The sequence below is a fragment of the Erigeron canadensis genome, chromosome 1 (genome assembly GCF_010389155.1).
Source record: "Erigeron canadensis isolate Cc75 chromosome 1, C_canadensis_v1, whole genome shotgun sequence".
NCBI lineage: Eukaryota > Viridiplantae > Streptophyta > Magnoliopsida > Asterales > Asteraceae > Erigeron > Erigeron canadensis.
Genome location: NC_057761.1, coordinates 1,638,700 through 1,657,722, shown reverse-complemented (window position 1 = coordinate 1,657,722; position 19,023 = coordinate 1,638,700).

Genomic DNA, 19,023 nt, shown 5'->3' with positions numbered 1-19,023 from the left:
ATATCTTGACTTGATTGTATTTCCTTTAAAAGGAAGTAATCTCATTGTATAAATAGGGACCGAATGTGTATGGTTCATATCATCAAAAAAATACAATCAATAAAATACAATCAATTCTTAATTCTGTTTTTTATTTGTTATCAATAACCACCTTAAAATTCTGTTTTGTGTATCGAATCAAAGAAAAATGGCAGATGTCCCACCAGGATTTGGGCAGAGTTCCCAGCAGGCGACAGGGAATGGACCCTCCGGGAACCCTCCACCAAGATCGGGGGCAACGACTGAATCAGTGGCGACCAGCAAGCAAATCGTCGGGCTGATGGAGACACTGAACGCCCAGATGAGACACCAGGGGGACAAGGCGGGTTCATGCGAGGGTCCCAGTCAGGACCCCACAATTATTTAATCCAGACTATATTCTATGAAATTATAGTCACATCTGCCACACCATGAGGTATCTCCAAAACATTGGAGCACTTGATGACCTTACCAGGACGTTGAACTTTGACGATGAGATAGAATACGATTAAGATGCGGACACCCCCCCCCCCAAGGGGACTCCATCGATACCCACGAATCCCATGGTCGTGAGTTAGGACCGAATATGGATTGAGATAATTAGGAAGTGAGGGCCCTCGGCCCCGAACACCACCGCATCGACCACAACCAGAAGCGACCGAGGTCCCAAGGCAAGAGAATGCGGCTCCTGGAGCCGGCACTCAGGCTAACGTCCCCTCGGGATCCTCGGGACCTAGGGGCAACAATCTAATGTAACCCAAGCAAGCTCCATTCCCGGGGGACAGGACGCGACATACAACACCCCCTCGGGACACGACATTCCACCCGGCGGCCACCAAGGATCTTTGGGTCATACCTTTCAAGGGCCTTCGGGTCAAACCTTTCTAGGGCCTTCGGGTCAAGCATTCCAAGGACCTTCGGGTCATACCTTCCAAGGTCCTTCAGGACCAACCTTCCAGACACCGATTAGCCAAGGTTATCAAAGACCTTTTAGCCAAAGCCATCAAGGACCTATAGGACAAAGCTATCAAGCGCCTTTGGGCCAAGGCTATGGAAGCACTAGCGGACCTGGGGCACAACAATATGGAACTCAGGCTTCGGGGGTAATTTATGGTAATCAACCTGTAGGACAGGCATAGCCTCGCCAATATCATGCGTAACAGTATGTCGCGCTAATCCTGGGGGCCCACAAGATGCTGGAGGGCAGCAACATACCCCACAAGCCCCTATCGCTGGATCGCTCTAGCGTATCAGAATGCATTGGAGTTACATATAGTCAGGGGAAGCATTGAAAACTCGTCGTGCGTCGCCTGGATATAGAATTACCCTCTCCCGAAAGACCTGAAATACCCTTCTCACCTGGAGACGTACAAAGGAAAAAGCGACCCAGATGATTTTCTAGAAGCCTTTGAAGGGGCGACAAAGATGAAAGTTTGGGACGTACCAGTTGCGTGTCGAATGTTAAGGTAGGCACTCGAAGGAGACGCCAGGGAATGGCTGAAGAATGTGGCTAAAGGATCCATCACTAGTTTCGACGGTCTTAAAGAAAAATTCAGGGCCCGCATTAGCCAACAAAATAAGCATAAGAAAATCCACGTGGTAGCTCACGGAATAAAACAGAAGGACACAGAGGGCTACGGGGCTTTCTTGGACCATAACTTGACGGAAACAGAGGATATCGTGGACCTTCCTGAGTCGCAAAGGATATCTGGGCTATTACATGGCCTCCGAAGTTGAGGCCTCGTCGAGTTCCTATACAGGGACCTACTGAAGACTTATGAGGCAGTCCAGAAGAGGGCTTACGTATACTTGGATGCTAGGGATACCGCCTCAAAGGGGGGACATTAGTCCCCCACAGGAAAAGGAGACCCTGGCAAGTAGAAAGGGAAAATGGAACAACGAGAAGGAAAAACCAAGGTATAGCCCGTATCACAAGGATATACTACTCACCGAAAGCATTGCAAAGACTTTCCCGACTACTCCCAGACTAAGTGGCAAAAACAGAAAAGACCCTGAAAAATACTGTGAGTTCCATAGAGACCATGGCCATGACACAAACGCATGTTGGCAACTCAGAAAGGTTATAGAGGAAGCGATTAACGAAGGAAAGTTATCACATCTGGTAAAAAGTGTGAGGCAACAACAAAGTATGAAAAGAGAGGAAGATACGGATGAAGAGAAGAAAGGCCCTGAGAAAACTAGTTATACTATTATAAAAAGCAAGCTCGGGACAAGACACTCGTTCCCAAAGACCTACAGGGGAGATATGAGGAGCATCAAATTCCCTTCAATTTATAATGGTAAAGCCTTCAGAGATCCCCTGATAATTTCAGCAATTCTAGAATTATCGAAGGTGAAAAAGATTATTGTAGACATGGGGAGTGAATGCAATGTCCTACATAAAAAGGCTTTCTAGAAATTACACCCTATGTCACGAATGAACTATAGGAAGACAGAAGCCTTGGTACGAGGGTACTCCAAGAACACCGCTAAACCGTTGGGGAAGCTGTCAGTACAAATGACAATAGGGAAGGGACGCTGAAAGCGAAAAGAAAAGATCACATTCTTAGTGGTAAACGGAACATCACATTTCCAAGCAATCCTAGGAAGACCCGGAATCTAGAAGTTTGAAATGATTTCGTCCGTAGTGCACGACATGATCAAGTACGAGTCGGACGGAGGAGTAGGGACCTTGGTAATGAAGGCAAAAAAGATATATGAGGAAGGCCAGGATGGTCCGCATTGGCTCTCATGGAACGAAGGACCCTACTACGGGCATTATCTGCCCAAAGACAAGCCCAATTCAAAGACCAATTAGTCTTTTCATTATTTATAAAACCTAGAGGATATAGTATGTAACCTCACTTATATAACTAAATAAAGGCTTTTTGTTTTCAATATATTTTCTCCTCCTTCGACAAAGACGCATATATGCGCTATAAAGGTAGTGAAAAAAAAATTATTATAAAAAATAATAAAGAAAATTTTTTCTCTCTACATAAAAATATATAAAATACAATGGGGACGCCCATATATTGGAATTCCAGTAATCAAAAGGACCAATAGTCCAAATAGGCACCTACGGGCATATGATACAAACAAGCAGGTGCAATAACGAGCAACCACAATTGCCCCAAAGACAGCTTTAAAAGCTGAAATTGCCAAAGCTGCACAATTACATGAAATTAGCACTCAAGGCTGCAACCATAAAGACATTCTTCAAGCATATATCCACAAAGACAGCAATTAAGTTGCATTAACCCATAAAATAGCCTATAAGGCTACAACTGTCAAAAGACAAAGGACATAGATACTAAACTGAGGGCAAGCAAAAGAAAATATTCACAGACATAAAAAGAAATTATCTACAACAGCAAGCTGTTGATAAAAGGAAAATTTTCAGATTGGCACAAACGCCATATTATAGGCACACAGGCCATATCACTGGGGGTTGGCAGCACCCTGGGGTTGAATCACGTCAGGAACTATCTTGAGCAGGTCATCAATGGCATCATGGGGATCAACAACAACCTTCTCCAGGTAAGGAAAAACAACATCCTTCCATTTCTGGTAGGCTACCTCAAGGTCATGGGAAGCATTGGCAATAAAATCTCCCCTGCATTGCAAGTCACACTTTCCTTCAGCAGCAAACTCTTCCAGCACAATAGACCTTTCATCGGCTCTCTCAGCTGAGGTCATCTCCCCTAACAGCTGACCAACTTCATCACTATACAACAAGGACCTTCTCACATAAGGAATCACCTCTGTAACTAGCCTGACACGATCCTGCTTCAAAATAACAACCTGCTCATGCAACAACTTATTACCTTCACGCTCCTCAGCATACTCCTATTGTAACTTCAACACAACTTCATCATGAACAACTGCATCTACTTTCAACATATTGATTTGTTCCTTCAAATCCTGGACAATATCAGATGACTCCACAGTATTAATAAACCTAGCCTCTTTGGCCCTCAAATCTTCAACCGTGGCTACCAAATACTACACCTCCAAGCTCTTGGACCTAAGATCGATAGACATTCTGGAGAAGCGTCTAGCAATGACTGCGTCAAGATAAATGTGAAATTGGCGATCCTTTTTGAAAACACGAAGGAATGTCTCATTGCCCATATTGTCAATCTTCTTGACATCTTCAGCATTCATATCCTCACCATTCCACCAATTGAGAATTTATTGATCATGAACATCTGCAAAAAAAAAGGGGGATAAGAAACAATATAAATATTATTGCAGAAAAGGAAGAAATAACAAACATAAGAAACGTACCCATCCTCGGGACAGAGGGCTTGCGAAACTCAGCAGTTTTGGCATCATCACCAACCTTCCTTCTTTTTAGAAGTCGTCCTGCAACAAACTGAGGGACACCAAAATCAAGAACTTCCTTTTTCTTCCTATTTCTACCGGCATATCTCACATATCTACATTCAAGACGGAAGGGTCTACATTGCTTGACACTTCTGTATTTTCATTTTGAACACCAGATGAGCCAGCATTAACAATAAGGCTCCCCTGCCCCTCAACTTGTGCGACCACGGTCACCTCCTTCACGCCTTTCCTAACAAACTTCCTGAAAGTCATATCTACAAAAAACAAACGTTAACAACGGTGAAATCAATACAAAAATACAACAGGCAGAAGCACATAGTCAACTCTTACCATCAGTATTCACATCACCAGGCAAGACATTTATCACTTTTGCCTTATACAATACAACGTCAAGATAAATGGCAACCTTTATAGGATGAGATCGAATGTCTCGACCAAGTTCATCAACAACATAATCAAGAAAGGGGTTTTCATATTTCTTATGGATACACAACAATTTCTTATTGATAACCACTGGGAATCAAGGAAGCTTTCATATAAACAAAACACTTTTCCACTCACGAATATCTAGACCACCTCTTCTAAAACAACCAGCTTTTGAACGGTTACGCACTGTAACCCAATTACCAGAAGGACAAGTTTGCACAAAATACCTAAAGAGATCTAGTGATGGCTCACCGCCATACGCCCTACACATGACCTCAAAGTCACCTATCCTCGACAAACCTAGTGGTGTGATGGTAAAAATATGGATATCAAAATAATCAAGCACGCCAAGCATAAAAGGCGAAAAAGGGTACCTAACATTACCCTCAGTCATAGATTTAATATAAAAACCAACATACCCATCCGAGGGAGATAGCACAGTATCACCATCCGAAGGGTTCTTAAACGATGATATTTTTCCAGGAAAATATTTCTCAACAAATTTGTCTAACCTCAACCAAATAACGGTCGATTAAGTAGTCTTAATACCTCTTTTCAACATTAGAAAGTGAAAATCGAAAGACAAAATAGAAGAAAAAGTAGAAGAATCGCGTACCTAATGATGATCGGAGGATGTGAGGAGCTGAAACCCTAAGAAGAAAAAAGGGGGTTGTTATTTTTGAGTAACTAAGAAAAAAAGGGATGAACAAAAGGCTTATATATTCGGTTGCATGTAGATCACACCCGTCCATAAGTTGTCTGGGGATATGCGTCCATCTACCACCCTTAGTTACCTTTCCAATCAAATTAATTAAGGCGGTTTACAGGAATTTACAAAAAAGCCCCTGGAGGCAGCATAACAAGAAGGATTAGTCCAAGGCAATGCTTATTTGGAAAGAAGCATCCCCTTGGACTGGGGGCTCGATGACATACCCCTCCAGCGGTACGCAGACCCTGACATAACAAACCGATGATCATCCATCACGAAGGCTTCCGTAGGTAGATAAAAGGATAAGAATTACTCTCCTAAAAGATCGGGATTTGCCCTTATCATTTTCAGCTGATAACTAGGGAAATTATATCTCCGGCCTAAGACTTAGGAAACCCTAAGTGGCCTACTTGTTCTCCAAGAACATTCCCTCCTATAAAAGGAGGCTCGTAAGACCTTTTAGTGGCATTCAAGCTGAGACGATCAGTTGCACATAAAACTCAATTGGCGTAAAGAGATACCTTTTGGGAACCGCCAATAACTAATCCTCAACACCCAATTTCTTATATTATTCTAACCTCGGTTCGGTGCACAAACAGTAACAAATATATACCAATGTTTTTAAGTAACCGATAAGACCATCCTGTTGGTGGTGAGAAGGTGATACTCACTTGGCATGAAAAAATATAGCTAAAAAAATTAACTGTTAAAAGATGGTCTTATTGGTTCCCTAAAAACAAAGGCTAAATGTTTAGTTGAAAGTCAATTATTTGAGTTTACAAGTGTTTGGGGTAGAATATTTACTGTCAGGATCTTGAATACATTTAAGTCCTTTTATAATAACTTCGTAATACTATATGAATTAGAAGATCCTTGATCATGTATTGATAATTATAGTCGTTAAATTTATGTTATCCTGGCATGTAAGGATCTTGATCTCTTCAAAATCTATGATTGAACTAACGAATATACGTCCAGTATATTAGATCTTATTTGCAAGAATTAGGTCAAAGACGCGTTTTATATTAAGAACGTGTTATAACGGCTAGTCTACCACTTCATCCACAAGAATCGGGATTGACAACGGATGTACTTGAAGAAGAATAGTTCTCAACGGTCATGTCAAGTGAAATCAGCGAGGAAGAGTTATTCAAGGAAGATCCCGGATATTTCGGAGATACGGTTCAACGTCTAGCTCTATAAATAGGAGGAAGGATTGATCTGCACAAGGGGACGAACACGCACATTAACACTCTCACTACAACAACATCTACTCAGCAATCACCAACAAAAAACAACTTAGTCGATTAGCAATTTGTATTTATTCAGTTTTTCATTTCGTTGTAATCACTTATTCATAAACGAATATCATAATAAAAGAATAGCTGGAAGGTCGATTGCATCCTCCCGGGGTTTTTTACCTAAGATCACTTAACTGGATCAAGGGTTTTTCCTCGTCAACAAAATTCTGGTGTCTTTACTTTTATTTGCATTTCATCAAGATCTTTACTTTTATTCGTATTTCGTTAAGATTTATACTTTATTTGACATTATTTTACATTATCTTCAACCGTTTTCTTATTTACTTAAAGTATTTCGATTTCAAAGATCATTTCGAACTCGTTTTTAGAACAAACTCTTAGTTTAATTATTTTTTATAAGAAAACTTTCCTTTTTATTTGAAGATCCTTGAACACTAAACCCCACTTACAAATCTTCGGTTCATTAGTTGTCTAAAATTCTTTCTAAAATTATCTTAGGTAATTTTTGACCGAAACAATTTGGCGCCCACCGTGAGGCAAAAAGGTGTTTTTGCCAAAAAAGATTTAGTGTCATTAAACATTCAATTTTTTACATTGTTTTTGAAAAATCATTTTTCACATCTTCGTCAAAAATCGTTTTCCAAAAGCATGTCTGACCAGTCTCAAAGTTCTTTTTCTTTTGATTCAATGTATGATTATCCTTACGTGAAAGAAAGCCTAAGAAATCCTCCTGAGAATGCAAGATACCTAGCTTAGCAAACTTTGAGGGGAAATACTGAAGGCATACCATCTGTAGATCCTTATCTAGCCATGATATGGAAGAGATACTTTGATCGAATTGATGAAGCGATTTCTGGAATAAAAATCAACAAGCAGATTGGAGAATCATATGAATCAGTGGTGAATTACGTAGCGAAGCCCAATTTCTGATGCGGATCTCTCCACTTTCAAGCCAATTTCTGAGGATGTTGTTGCAGCCCAAAAGAAACAAGAGTTGGCTCAGTATGAACATTATTTGAAGCACAGATCCCATCCTGCCAAGATCATGGATATGGAAATTCTGAAAGAAGATGGTTTGAAGTTGTTTGATCTGGTAGTGACAAGGAAAGGGAAAGCCCCATCAGCATATAACCAGGTTTCAGTTCACGAGTTTGGCATTTCTGAACATAGAGAGATGATTCCCATTCTGAAGGCTAAGCCTAAGTCTCGTCTAATTGGCGCATGGATACAGAGGATCCAACAAAAGATGCAAGCCAAGAATGATATGGAGACAAGATTATTTGGGGAGAAAGACTCTTCACTAAAGAGGAAAGCTGTTGATGCACCTAAGGGCTCCAAGGCTGCAAAGAAGTAGTCTTTTACTCTGAAATTTTCATATACTTGTAATTATTTTTGAATTGTATGTACCTGTAACAAATTCTGAGATTCTGTACTGTATATATGTTGCAAGTCCCTCATTACAAGTAGATGGTAGGTTTAAGTTAGAATTTACACAAGTAAATATTCTAAGACATCAATGATCTATAAGATGTCCTTAGAAAATTTTTCATATAACTTAAACAAAACTTGCATTTTAGACTTACAAACATGTATAAATAGAAGTCTAAAAATGCATGTAATATTTCAGAACAAATAGGGGGAGTTTGTTAGGTCGAAAATCGACCAAGTATAATTTGTTCAGAAATATTGAAGCTCAGAGAAAATACTTGTACAGAAATTCTGAGACATCCCTCAGAGTTAGTTCTCTGAAGCTTCACCTCAGATCAAGATCAACATATCTGAAGACGTTCATTTTGAAGTCGAAGACTGAATAAGGGAAACTTCTGAGGAGCAGAACTCTGAGAAGATTCCACTTGATTAAAGATCTGAAGGCCCTCAGTGAAAAAGTATTTACAACACTTTTTCACTGATTACGAGGAAGTCTTTTTGCATGCTTTAAACTACCTTTACCCGGTTAAAAACTTTATACCTGGGATTGGGATAGTTTTAGCAAAAGGTTGGGAATAAAGTATGTCAAGTCACATCAAAGAAACTTACATACTTTACCTTAAACAAACATGTTATGGATTTGTCCTACAAATCCATAAATGCACCCAACCATATTTGTACGGCATTTGCCATGTCATCAAGACATGTTTGCCTATAAATATAAGACTTCTCACACTTGCAAAAATGCTTAGAACTTTCGCATTGCAACGTGTGATATATACTCTAAGTATTCTTACGAGTATTTCCTTGTTGTTTAGATCATTTGTATTTCTAGGTTGTTTAGATATTTCCACAAGTGTGATTATCTTTGTTCCGCAACAACCTTTGTATTTTGTTTATAGCAATAAATAAAATACTTTGAAAAATACATCTTGACTCTTTGCCATAATACTTGATTATACATAGTATCTATATAGTTTCAAGCACTTGTTCTTATTTGTTCATATCCATATCTGGATCGTAATCTAAACTAGTCTTTGTCTAGATTAGTATTACTTGCCAGTCGGGTTACTTGATATAATCATTATTATTATTTATACTCATTATATCTTGTATTCGAATAACATCTTGTGTAGGTAGACTCACAAAGATTAAGCCACTTAACAAAATCCAGAGAGATTAAGGTACTAATAATGAAGGTAAGGATTTTAGAAAATATTTACAATTTTCTAATTATTATTTTACAACTGACTTGTCTGGCCTTATAACTATAATGAAAGGTTTGGGGGACAGGGTTAATTGGCCTAAAACAATACCTAGAAAATTTCATGCTGAAAGAAATAAATGGTGTGTTTTTCACGGAGTTTTTGGTCATGAAACTGAAAAATGTGTAGCGTTTAACTATGAAATATGGAGGTTAACACAAAATGGTTTATTAGACGAAATAATTCCTAACAAAAATTGGAAACTTAACAAAGACTGATTTCTAAATAGGTGCTTCCTAATACTAACTTGAGGCAATGAGTATGATTAGCCATCAAGGCTAACATGAATCATTAGCATATGTTCTTGTTTGGATATTCGATTGCAGGTCTATTAAACGATTCAGGATTTTGGCTAATGAAGATCATAAGTTGCTACCCAAGGTACAAGACGAGGCGGTTTCTTACAAAATTTGAATTCCGTAGTTGAGTTACAGTAGATTGAACATTTCAATCCTAGGTTGAAGGGTACACCTTCCCAAACGACTGAGGTTTAACATTCACACCTCATTTCGCTCGGGTCGCACGTTAAAAAACTCTTGATTGTGGGAAGAACCTCACAATTAAGACTTAAACAAATGGTTGTTGACTTTTCAGTCAACTCAAACGGGTTCGTGGTCTCTACGATCACTCAAACGAGAATAGGGATAATATCTCTTTTAGAGGAACAAATGGTTAATGGAAAAAAGTAAATAAAGGACAAATGGTTGAATTACGTGATTATTATTTGTTGTGATCAATGTTTTCTCACAGGAAATAAAGAACAAGTCAACCGAAAAGAAGATCCATGTAAGCATAATTAGCAAGGAAAGGTATGAAATTAAAAGTTTTCATTAACAGTAGAATAATTACAATTAGGGTTAAAGAATAGGTCTCCTATTCTGACGATTATGGGAAGGGGGTTTAACATCAACCCCTAGTTTATTTTCTTCAATTGCTTCACTTTCACCAAAAATCTGAGGATATTTGATTTTTAACCACCCCAAAAAGCTTTTTAAATTCCTGACCTCTTCCTTAGTATCGTTAAGTTCTTTCTTCAAACTAATCGTCATCTCTTTTAAAGTCTTGTTTCTGGTGTCCATAACTAAGTTCAAGAGTCCATTTGTGTTATTAATCGTTTCATTCTTGTACGAGATTTCTACTTCATAAGCGTTAGATAATTTTTCGATAAGCTGCAAAAGAAAAATAAGAGTTTTTTAGAAAAATGAAAGAAGATCAGAATATATGATTAAGAAAAGTACTTACTGAATTAGATTGATCCCTAAGTCTTTTTTGAGTTTTATGTCTAGATGATGATTCATTCTCCATGCAATATTTATAGATATTGATAGAAAAAGAAAAGATAATTTTGATATGTTCTCTAGGCATAAAGTTGTATGAGTCAAGATTTATTATCTTAGATATAAATAGGACAAATAAGAAAGATAAATTGGTGCATTAAGTGTTAACGGTCAAATCAAAGCACCAGAGAAATGTGAACTCGAACACATTGGGAAACTAATAACATTGAATAGATGTTTCTTGGGAGATATGTCATAAATGCAAGTTCATAATGTGAAGATACAAAAAGTCTTGACTTATGAAAAACGGATGCTATCAAGGATAATTAATAAACCAAAGGTACATCATTTAAAATAATTGCAACGATTTCTTATGTTGGTCTAATTTACTAGCAAATGCCTCTTTAGCAAATGACTCTTCTAATTTAGATAATGTGCTACTCCACTTGTTAACATCTCAATTAGGATTTCCAAAGCCCATAGTGTTTGCCTCTGCTGCCATTAGTAACTTAGCCTCTAGGACTTGAATGGTTGCATCCATATGAAATGCCTTTAGTAATGCTTCGTGTTCTGCATAGTGCCATGCTATATTTTCATGTAGATTAGATCTAGCCTTAGATGTTTCAGTGACTGCATCATCTAAAGCTTTCCTTCGTAGGATAGAAACTTTACTTAGGCGTGCAATGGTTAGGTTCTTCTCTTGTATTTGATGTTCGTAACAATCGATCAATTATTTTAATTTCTAGGATCGAAAAAGGATTTATTAAAGTATATGAGAAGCAATAAATGAAAATGAAAAGAAATAATCTTACCAAATCAAATTCTTCCTTAACTTCATTAAGTTGTTAACGAAAATTTTCATCTTCATAGCTTTTGAGACTCAAAGATTTAGATTTGATATTGGAAATACCAGTAGGTTTAGAATGATTCATGGTTAATAACAAATGACGAATGGCAAGAAAAGTATAGATATAAGTAGGCTGAGAGCCCGGAATGATCTCAACCATATTTCAAAGTAATGCCTAAATAACTGGGGACAGTTAGTTAAATTTAGGAAAGTATGATAGATAATATAGCATAAGTCTAAAATGGCCAACATAAACCATTTTTTACACCACCATGACTAAGCATTCCAGGTTAGTCACCCCCCATCCAAATTGTTTTCAAAAGTACATACCACTTGCCTATGAAATTAACAAATTGTCCTTAGATATAAAAACATAGGATTAAGCTTCACCCATTTGTTCTTCGGCCTGCACCGCATCTTGTTCCTTCGCAACTTCCTCTTCCTTTTTCTCCTCCTCATCTTCAGAAACTTCCACTGGATTGTTTGAATCATCTCCTTTGGTTGAAACTGTAGCATTGTCAGAATCCTCACCTTTAGACTTAGATGAATCAGAATTCTTCTCTAACCATTCCACCTTATTCTTCCATTCTGTCACTGTCCATTTTTCACGTTGGAAACCTTCTTGTTCTGCTTCAGCAGCCATTGCAATCTTAGCTTGAAGAACAACATGAGTAGCAGTATCCTTGTATGCCAGAGCCTAACGATCTAAAGCTTCCTTCACCTCTTTTTTGACATTTTTTTCAGCGATTTTTGTCCTTTCCCTATAATACTCGCGACTCTTGACTGCGTCAGCATAGCTTTGTTTGGCCTTTGACAACTCGGTTTTTAGAGTTTTGATTTCTTCAACCATCAACTTTTTTTCCTCAGATATAGTAGCCATCTTTTGATTCTCCTCAATAACTTTTTCCTGAACAGTTTTCAATAACTAAAAGAGGAGAGTAATTTGAATGTGTTTTCAAACAAAAAGATAAAAGTTCTGTAGGTAAGAGTTTTACCATTGCAGCTTGCTCTAAAGCGATGCCGATAGTTATATCAGCAGGAATCTAGGCAATAGGAGTAGGATGGGTAGAATGGGCCAAATTGCTAGTCTCAGGGTCTGGTGCTGAACGAGTAATTCTAGCGTGTTTAGATGGCTTAGTAGTGTTGTTTGCAGAAGTGGTCTTACCTTTATTAGCAGATTCAGGATTGATATCCCCAATATTACCAACGATGTCAGCATAGTTGAAAAGTTTATTCTCCGAATGGATAGAAAATAGATTAGAACCATGCTTAGATTTAACCATAAGAGAATTTTCTTTAAAGAACTTACCAGCCATAGGAACGATTTGGTTAGAACTGGAGTTGCTAGGAGAATCTAGTAAAGCCTGAAAAGTCCTAAAGTCCTGTTGGGAGATCCAATATTGTATCGACTCTAGTTCTTTCGGAAGCCTCACTAATAGGGAATTCTTCAAGATTAACTGTAATATGACCAGTTAGGAAAAACAATTACTAAACTAGGATAAATAAATAAGGAAAAGCAGTAGGCAGATAGAGTCCTTTGGGAATCCCTACCCTTTTCAGTCCAAGCAGTAGGCAGATAGAGTCCTTTGGGAAGAGACTTTTTTGAAACAAAGAAAAATCTACTTTTCCATGATGGGTCATTCTGAGTAACCCCCGAAGCCAATCTCTCATCTTTGCTAGGAGCCTTAAGCATATAGTAACCCGGACCAAAACTTTGCAAATTGTATGCTAGGGGAAGGTCTGAAATCTTAACATCGATTTTCTTTTCTTTAACCAAATGGTCTAAAACATACAAGGTTCTCCATAACATAGGCATGGCTTGTGGGCATGCTAACTTAGAAAACCTAAAAAACTGTTCATATAATTCAGGGAAAGGGAATGATAGTTTCAGGTTTTCAAAAGGAAATCCAGGAAAACAGACCCATAAATCTGACTGCATGTCTGAAGTAAGAGTAGGATTGAAGGCCCTAAATTTGGTATCTTTAGGAAAGTAACCCTTAATATTCTCAATATCGCTATCAGTAAATAAAAATTTGCTACGGTTTTTAGCGATATAAGTAGGATTGAACTCTTTACTTATTTTAATTGACGAACGGGAAGAAGATAATCGAGGCATAATTTACTGAGTAAAATAAAAACGAAAGAAAGTTTGAAGATTGAAGGAGAAACTAACCTTTAGGGTTTGAAGATAATGGTCCGAGATAAAATGAGAAAAGAAAACCGTCGATAACATATATAAGTGTGGGATAAAAGAGGGTAGTTGTAAAAGTCCGATCAATACATATTTTACCCCTCAACTCTCTATAAACTGTCAAAAGTTAACAGTAAATTGAAAACTTATCTTTATTTACAATGAAACATAAGTTTTGGAGACAATTGTTTGGGGTAGAATTTTTACTAGTCAGCATCTTGAATACGTTTTACAGTTTAAGTCCTTTTATAATAACTTCGTAATACTATATGGAATTAGAAGATCCTTGATCCTGTATTGATAATTATAGTCGTTAAATTTATTTTATCTTGACATGTAAGGATCTTGATCTCTTCAAGATCAATGATTGAACTAACGAATATACGTCCAATATATTAGATCTTATTTGCAGGAATTAGGTCAAAGACGCGTTTTATATTAAGAACGTGTTATAATGGCTAGTCTACCACTTCATCCACAAGAATCGGGATTGACAACGGAATTACTTGAAGAAGAATAGTTCTTAACGGTCATGTCAAGTCATATCAGCGAGGAAGAGTTATTCAAGGAAGATCCCGGATATTTCAGAAATACGGTTCAATGTCTAGCTCTATAAATAGGAGGAAGGATTGATCTGCACAAGGGGACGAACACGCATATTAACACTCTCACTACAACAACATCTACTCAGCAATCACTAACAAAAAACAACTTAGTCGATTAGCAATTTGTATTTATTTAGTTTTTCATTTCGTTGTAATCACTTATTCATAAACGAATATCATAATAAAAGAATAGCTGGAAGGTCGATTGCATCCTCCCGGGGTTTTTCACCTAAGATCACTTAACTGGATCAAGGGTTTTTCTTCGTCAACAAAATTCTGGTGTCTTTACTTTTATTTGCATTTCATCAAGATCTTTACTTTTATTCGTATTTCGTTAAGATTTATACTTTATTTGGCATTATTTTACATTATCTTCAACCACTTTCTTATTTACTCAAAGTATTTCGATCTCAAAGATCATTTCGAACTTGTTTTTAGAACAAACTCTTAGTTTAATTATTTTTTATAAGACTACTTTCCTTTTTATTTGAAGATCCTTGAACACCAAACCCCACTTACAAATCTTCGGTTCATTAGTTGTCTAAAATTCTTTCTAAAGTTATCTTAGGTAATTTTTGACCGAAACAACAGGCTCACTTAGTTAGGGCTTTTTAGCCTAGGGCATAGCCAAGGCAAGGTTTAATAGGTGCTTAGCCTTCTCCAACTAGAATAAAAATTTATTAATATTGAATAATTATTAATAATTATAGCATGGTGCCCGCATAATGCGGCTCCCACAACCAGTGATGGTGACGACGAGTGGTGTATGTTATTGATGTAATTTTGTTTGATATATAATGGTTAGTATAGTTATTTTAAGAGTTGTAGAGCTCGTGCAACATTTATTTCATTAAGGATATTTTAGGTCTATTATTGGGGATAATTGAATTAGAGAATAAAGAAAAAGGTGATTTAGAAAAAAAGAAGGGGGTATTTTTGTCATATTCATATCGCATAAAGTAACTTTCAACGTTTCCAAAATAAAGAGGGCTACTCCCCCCGTCTCATTAAATGTGTCCAGGTTTGAATATTCAAAGTCTATTTTTGTATAAGTTTGACCTTTAAATATCTTTTATTGGATTATATAATACTTATAGAGGGTTATACCCGATGAAAACACATCTAAACCTCGACTATTCATATAACTTTCATCAAGTATTATGCAATATAAATAAAAATATTTTTGGTCAAAGTTCTAAAAATAAAGACTTTGAAATTTTAAAACTGAACACTATTAATGGGACGGATGGAGTATTTTTTTATAAGTAGGTATAGAATAATTGAATTAGTGAACAAAAAGATGGTGATTTAGAAAAAAATAATAACAAGAAAAAAAGTATTTCTATCCTATTGCATAGAGTAACATTCAACATTTTCAAAAGAGAAATGATCCCTACACAACATATTTTAGCCATACACAATATTATATGCATTATACAATTATACAGTATAATCATACAATGCATATATTGTTGCGTTTGACAAACAAATGTTGTGTAGTGATTACCTCCCTTTTCAAAAACAAAGAGGGCTTTTTTTTGTTAGTAGGTTTAAAAGGAAGAGTTTAATTTCAATATAACGAAATGAGTACTCGTAAAATGCGGCGGTGGTGACGGTAACGGATGGCGGTGGTGGCACTAGTGGTAACGATGTGGTTATTTATCTAAAATTAATTAATGTAAATGATAGTGTAGTTATTTAATGGTTATTAGATATCTTTTGTAAATTATTATGTTAAAAGTATCACATAGATGTTAAGTGAAAATATTAAATTTAATGAATAAAGAAGAGAGGTAGTTTGGATAAATATGGTTGGAAATATTTTAGGTATATTTTAGGTAGATTTAATGTGTGAGTTGAAATAGTATTTTAGGTATTTTAAAAATAAAAAATTGAAAAGAGGAGATGGGTAGTTAATTATATAATGGAGTATAGATAACAATTATATCTTCTTTCTTTCTTTTTTTAAGTATTGTATTTTAAATAGAAGATTAATAATATATAAAACTATTAATAGGGAGTAGTTCTTATCAGTTTAATTGATTAGGGTAACAAGATGATTTGATGAAATTTTTGTTTTTAATCGTTTGATTGTTTTCTAAATGGTTGTCGTGTTTAAAAAGTATTTCGATACAGGGTTTCATCTTCTACCGTCATAACATCTAATTAACGGTAAGGGTAGGAAAGAAAATGGGGATATTTTTTTATCTGACGAATGTAATGTAAATGTCGAATTAGTTAACTATTTGTTTGAGAATTTTCTGATTATTTACTATATTGTCAACCAAATGGGACAAATTTCCGAATCAAATGTTTTCTACTACAACATGTATGTAATTGCGGATTTTTTTTAGAAAAATCTTTTATTTTTTTTTTTATTAAAATTTCTGGGTTTTCTTTTTAGAGAGAGAAGCAGTTTTGAAGATTTGAGTATGAGAAAGAACCAGTTTTGAAAATTTGGGTCAACCATGTATAAATTTTAAGAGTTCATTGGTAATACACATCAATTAAAAAAGTTCAATGGCCAATCATGTACAAAAGGAAAGTACATTAGTCATCCAAATTAAATCTGTCGTTGTGAATCCATGCCAACTTCATTAACCGAATATAACCAGTAAAACAGTCAACTTTGGGTCAACCGTGTAAAAAAAAAGTTTGTGGGTAAACCTCAGTAAAAAAAGTATAATGAACAACCATCTGTAAGTGAGAAAATACGTTGGTATTCTAGTGATTAATCGCAATTGCAAATCAAAACTATGAAGATTCTCTTTAAAGAAATCGGCAAAATGTTTGTCTATGACATCCCCACAACCAAAATTAACTAATTTCTTTTTCATAAAGGTCCAAGCACAAAACCATTGCAAAATATGAATTGGAGAAGTTATAGCCATATGTCTTTATGTGATTGGATGAGGAAATAAATTCCATGGACTTAAGTGGAACAATTAAGGGGTGTTTTGGATTGTTTTTTAACAAGATTATTAGATTATTGTGTTTATAAACCACAAGTAATCTATTTTTAGTGTTTGGTAAAAAATATAAAAAAATTGATTTTTCACATTTGTGATGGTTCAAAACGCAATAATTGAAAAGTAGGTATCTACCTACTGTTACAAAACGCAGGTAATATATTTTGTACACTCCCCTCTTCAATTTTACTGTGATACCCCTCTTAAGCACTATTTCTTTATTTTTTTTTTTTTTAAAGTGAGCACTATTTATGTCTATACTTCTATACTACTATATAAAGCAAACTGTCTTTCCCTTTTAAGTAATTAAGAACCTGAAATGACCATATTACCCTTCTTATTTATTCGCTAATTTAAACATCTTTACCTATATACCTATAATACCCTTAATAAAATAAACTACAACATAGATTCTCCAATCCTTAAATAACCATATTAACCTTTACCGCCGCACATCATCGCCACAATTGCCGCAGCCACACCTTTGTCGTTACCACCATCACCGCTGCATCGCGCGGACACCCCGTCTCGTTTCTTTATAATTCATGTTTCTGGTTGTTCTCACAGCAACAATAGTAATAGATTTAATAATTGTTTTATATTATTTTGAACTTATTTATTAGTTCTAAACTAGCGAAAATAATATTTGAGGATTTTTATTTTCTTGATCGACAACAAAGTTGGAGGATTAATTTGTACCTATTGTTTGCTTTTTGACTTTGTACATTTCTTATATATCACAAATTTATTTATTTGATACTTGAATATTTATACGGAGTATTTATTATGATATAAGTATATCAAGTAGTAGATGATTTGTATCATAGTTAGATCGCTTATTAGTGTTTTTTTTATATCACTAATGCTACCTTTTTAATATTGTAACACCCCGAGCTAGGTTCGAAATGCACCGAAAGTATGACACAAGATGGAATTACCGTAGAACGAAACTATATGAAATTAAAAGGATTCCGTGAACCCAACAATTTAGTTATAAAGTCACAAAAGCATAAGGAGCATACAACCATCAAGAGTTTTACAAAAATGATATCAAAAGATGGCTCATGATCCTAAGCGAGTCCCATCAATGAAAAACTGAATCACGGATCCATGGTCATAGTCCAACTTCTAGCAATGCAATCAAGCTCTTGGGTTATCTTGGTTACCTGAAAAGTATACTAAACAATGTCAATACTAGGTTGGTGAGTTCGTAGGAAAGAAGGAACAAGAACACATACCAATGCCATCCATCACATACACAAACATAAAGAACAAGAATTTAGACATCAATTAAGTATCTAACATGACCAATGATCTCACACTTGCACACAATGTCCCTCAATTGTTCTCATGTCATCCATAATTGTCATCAAGTACGTATCGTACCCGTATAATGTCATCAAGCACTAAAAGTGCCCGTTTGTATTGTCATCAAGCCCCTCATTTGCATTCATTGCACATATATTGATCATCCATAACCATCATTGTCCACACACATAACCAACTCCGTGTGTATATACTTCGTATGATACTACTTTTGAAAGGCCTTTGATGTTTATATATAGGGTCACCCGCAGTCTTCCCACCACATCTCCAACCTTTCAAAGGCATTATCATCCTCCATATATACCTAACTATCCTAAACAAACTCATCATACATACACAAGTAACCATAC